Genomic DNA, 5,401 nt, shown 5'->3' with positions numbered 1-5,401 from the left:
AGGCAGTGACTTGACAGCTGATGGAGATTTCAGTGCATGAAAAAGAGGGAAACACTGCGCATGTTATGGCTACACACTTTGCATTTGTTCACCATAATGGCTTAAATCTCTCTCCTCCCCAAGTCCCATTTCTGAGCTCCTTTTTTATTATTAACTCAAATAACACAATAGTTGATCTGCAACCAAACTCCATGTGAAAAAAACCTCTCATTTTTAACCCTGATCTGGTTTACTACCTGACCCTGTGAGTAATTTTTCTGTCACAACTGAAGAGTAGGAGCAGGCTAGGGAATGCTGAGGAAGAAATACTTTACCAGTTCATTCAGACAGAAAAGGCCTGTACAGCAAAGTCTTATGAAGGGAGGGCATGAAACCAAAATAACACTCACTCCAAATTCACTGCATGTTTAGACTCTGACAACACCTAGTCCCATCCTGTCAAGACATTAACCCAAATGACTAATCCTTACCTGTGGCACTACCTAAAAAAGACAACGAGCTGAGGAATTTCAGGATGCAGCACATGCAACTAGACAACAGAGTGTATGCAGATGGCTCAGTGGGATATGCAGTGCCATCAGGAAGATAGCACTCATGAAAAGGGGGATAGTAAAGAAAAAACGGGTACTAGTTTTACAGAGCTGATTGCCAAAAGAGAAATTACCAGGACAGTCATGACAAAAATCTGAAGTAACAAGCCCAGGGGCAATGGAAAAGAAGTGAAAGAAGTGAGCAAGATAAGCGGGGAGGGGGGGGGGGTGGTTTGGGAAGCAATGACAAAAAAAGGGAAAAAGGAACACGAATGAAGGAGGTGATGTTACAAGGATTGCTTGGGTTATCCCTGTGTAGTAGATCATTCAGAACAATTGGTCCATAAAGTGGGCAGAACCAGCCCTTCCACATGGGGACAAAGAGAAAATAAAAGTCTCACTGCAGTGGTTAACAAGCATTTAGGGAAGGTAGAAAACCTGAGGAGCCAAGGGATACAGTCTGTGGACAGCTGATACAAAAAGTGGACATGTTTGAGTTCAGGGAAGCAAAAATAGGAAAGGACTGATCAGGCCTGCAAGGATTGTTCCCCTAGCATTGTCCCTTCCCAAGACATTGTAGGAATCAACAGAGACTGTTCAGTGATGCTCTGCAAAGGGAGCAAAACGAGACCTGTTGCCTGTCCTGGTTGCCTTCCTGGCAAGTCTCTTCCTCTAGATATTTGGGCTGGACTGGAAGAGCTTTGGGGTCAAAGCCCTCTGATCTGTTGAACTTCAGAGAGGGAGGTTGTAAATAAAACCTGAAGCCTGTAACCCAGCGTGCTCATTGTGCCTGTAAGCCAGGCTCTCCCATCTCTAAATGGACATGTGCCAAGGGTCTGCTTTACAGTTCACTGGATCAGATTGCCATGAAATTAGATCTCGACAAAAGCAGACCCACCAACATTCTTCTGCTTCTGATGATAGGATATCTTGGTACCTTGTACCTGCCTGGGGTAGATAAGTAAGAAAAACAAGTGTGTGAAGTATGAATACAAACAGATATTTCTAGGCTGTGGTTTCAAATCAGATAGATGTTATTCAGCTGCAGATGAGGGGCTGAGGAAGTTGGCAAAGCAGAGAGCTGAAAAAAAAGCTGATGTGCAGCAAGCTCTCATAAGAGAGGAATGTACAGTAGAAGTCAGTGAGGTGTTAGCCTCTTGAATTAAATATTAGGGAATGCAATAAGTGGCTAGTTGTGCTGAATGGGCAATTTGATGCTTGCTCAATTCTGTGGCTGTCGAAAAGTGCTCCCTGTCCTTGGTGACATCCATAGGAAATACCTTCCAGAGCAAAAAAGGAACCTTTTTAATGTGTAAGCAAAGGTAGGGCTGGTGGCCAGGAGACTTCTTCTACCACCTCACTACAAGCAGCTGTGTGGGCCTTGATTGCTCAAATGGTCTGGAGGCAACTGGGAAATTTCCTGCAGAGTTTTGCTGCTTTAATCTGTAAAAAAAGAAGGTTCAGAAGAGCGTAGTACAGGCAGCATCTAACAGGCAATCTGGCTACCAGCATCTCAGACAGCAAGGGATTTTTCTGCAAAGAGAAGCTCTTAAAAGGAGTGGGACGTAGGCCCCTTAAAAAGAGGATGACTGTAAGCCTACAGGATGGCCCCAAATGGATTCTGACCTTGTTAGGTCGCTATTACAAAAAATAAATATATTAAAAATTATAAAAAAAAAATATTTAAAATCTGTACATGAAAAAGATAGTCTGTACAATGAACAGTCCACCACAGAGACAGGGTTTTCCTCCTGAGGTACCTGAAGGTGATGGTCTCACTTCCAGGCTGAAGTGAGTAAATGGGTGTGGGAAAGAAGTGCAGTTACATAGACTACATGTCTGTTTATATGCCTGTACTATAAGAATCTGTACGGCACAATATGCAGGCTCATGTTCATGCTACAAGCTGTTTATTCACCTGTGTATAAGGTTCATTTACTATCACTGTCGCTCTGATAAATTGGAAAAATAACCGAGTTTGGAAGGTGCACTTTTCCTACCGGGCCACTGAGTGTCACCATCGCTCCGTGGCTTGCTATGCAAGATGCTGTTTCTCCAGGGAATAAACCTCCTTTACTGAAACGGCCTGGAATGGGAACAAAAAATAAAAATCATTGGAATGAAAATGGGCTGCTTCTTGCTTCTTCCTGGAGCTGGGAATAACCTCCTTTTCTAAAACGGGTTAGAATGGGGAAAAAAAAAAAATCATTGGAATGAACATGGGGCTGCTTTTTGTTTCTTCCTGGAGCTTAGAAGAGCTGAACCTAAAAAGTGAGCTATCTATGAAATGAATTCTGCCTTATACGTAGGCAAAGCATTTGAGAGGTTTCCAGCCAGACCCTCTAAGTCAGTCTTACAATTTACAGCATGATCCTCAGTGACAACAATTATGAGACTGAACAAGTGCTTTCTTGGGAGACACTAAAAAAGCTGGGATCTCATAATTTGGTGAGCAGAATGAGCAGAATTTGTTGAGAAGATGAAGTACTGGTATTTACAAATATAATGAAGGTGATGGATAAAGTGAATGGAAAATTCAGAAAATGTTTCCATGGCGGATTGGGTGTGTGTGATAAAACTAGTTGGTAACCAATTTAAAACAAATACAAAGGTACCTTACACTATAAGAACCTACTGCTACAGGAGTTACGGAAGCCAAAAATATCATCAGGTTCCAAAAGCTCATAGACAAACTAATGGAAAGTTTGTCCAAAGTGAACAGGTTGTGGGGTATTCTCCACCATTCCTGCTACCATGCTTGGATGTGGGAGCAGAACAAGGGGAATGGACTGCAGATATTGGCCAGGTGCTCCAGCTTTCCCTGTAAAGTATTAAGGGCAGCTGAACCTGATGGACTGAAAGGTCCAGTGGCTTCCTTTTTTTCCTGGGTCAGTGGAGTTGAGTGAGAGCTTACTTGTTTCACACCCCAGCTACAGCAGAGTGCAACTCCACAAAATACATGCACACCCAGGTTAATGCTGACAGGAGACAATACTTCGGACATACCCATATCAGCACAGTGTCACTGGCCTGATCCTGTTCCTAAGGATCAGTACGCGGAGAAATGCGCTTTCATATATCTCAGGTTTTTGGCCCTATAAACCTTCCATCCTACTTGCTGACTGGCAGACCACATGCACACAATAAAGAGCACAATAACACGGGAAACAATTAAAATAATTTATTAAAAATATAATGTGGGCTCCAGTGATCAGACACAAAACTTATGCAGACAAATATACTGATTGCATTTGACTGGTTTGGTTTATCCCTACCTTCTCTCCATTTGATCCACCTTGATCCCTCCATTTCCCTGCCTGTGATTTTTACCCCAGGCATACCAGTGCAGTTTTGAAAACCCTAAAATTCTCTTTATTGGTTCCAACATCCCCCCACAGCTGCTAAGTACTCCCCCCCGCCCCCCCCCCGTTCAGTCCTAAAGCCTCTTTATTGCAGTATTTTCCCCTAGTCCTATTGCAGTAACTGCCCTTCGTTTGCATACATTCCAGAGTTTCCTCCTTTGAATCCACTTCAGTGGGTTTTGCAATTGGGACAAATGGCTTAGTCGTTCATCCAGTTGTTGGGGCTTTTAGGCGTGGTTGATTCACAGAGATTACTGTTTGCTGGGTTTCCTGCCTTGTCATTGTTTCTTTGTTCACTGTCTGACCTTTTGTTTTGAATAACCTTAAATATCTCCTTGAAAATCAGCCAGACAGCTTTCCATCTGAATTGAAAAAGAACCCTCAGCATTTAGAGCAAGTATGTTTAGTAACAGACCAAATGCCTGCCTGGAAGGTGTGTTTTGCTGCTTTTCAGGCAGCAGCAAACATTCTGTGGTTCTAAGTCAGTGGGAATTGACTGCAATTCATAATGACAATATTTTTCCTGTGAACTGATAGCCCAGCACTGTCATTACAGTGCCAGATGCAACTTTCTTGCAACATGAAGCTCAAACATGCAATTTGAAGGAGTATTTATGATGGTTATAGCCTAAGTGGTGCTTGAGTTTCTGCACCTTGTACATGAAGATGGAGCGTGACTCATTCCTTTTGTCTGTTGCTGCATCCCACTTGTCCTTGATGCACGTGATGGCCTTCTGAAAGGAAACTCACCAGCTCTCATCAAGATGAGCCACTGGTCTGACACGATGGGCATTTATTTTCTTAGAAACAAATACGGTGATCACAAAATCATGGAATGCTTTGGGATGGAAGGGACATTAAAGATCATCTAGCTCCAAACCTAGAAGACATGGGCAGGGACACCTTCCACTAGATCAGATTGCTCAAAGACCCATCCACCCTGGACTTGAACACTTCCAAGGATGGGGCATCCACAGCTTCTCTGGGCAGCCTGTGCCGCCAGTGCCTCACTACCCTGACAGGAAAGAATTTCTTCCTAATAGCTAATCGAAACCTGCCCTTCTTCATTTTGGAGCCATTGTCCCATTGTCCTGTCACTACACGCATACATATGTCCTCTCCACTTACCATCTAAAGATGAAAACATTACAGTTAAAAATTCCTAAATTCACCATAATCAGTCACTCACACCCCAAGCCAGACAACTGACAGGCAACAAACTGATGCTCTTTCAGAGTAATTAAGAGAAGCAAGGTCCAAGTGCCCACACAGCACAGGCTCTCTTCTAAAAGCTGTCAGCAAGCTCTGGCGCTGCTTTTTAAATTCTGTTAATGCATGTTTCCACTGTGCACCTCTACATGTGCTCTACACATGTAGAAGGCAGAAAACGTTCTGCTGTGTCCTGTTTGTTCATCAAAATTTCTTGCATGTATCAAGACAAACAGTTTACAACCTATTCTTCTCCCAGACAACCAGCAACAGGACGAGAGGACAATCTTTAGCCGTGTC

This window comes from Poecile atricapillus, chromosome 1 (assembly GCF_030490865.1).
Source record: "Poecile atricapillus isolate bPoeAtr1 chromosome 1, bPoeAtr1.hap1, whole genome shotgun sequence".
NCBI classification, from domain to species: Eukaryota; Metazoa; Chordata; class Aves; order Passeriformes; family Paridae; genus Poecile; species Poecile atricapillus.
Note: the sequence above shows the minus strand (reverse complement) of the source record.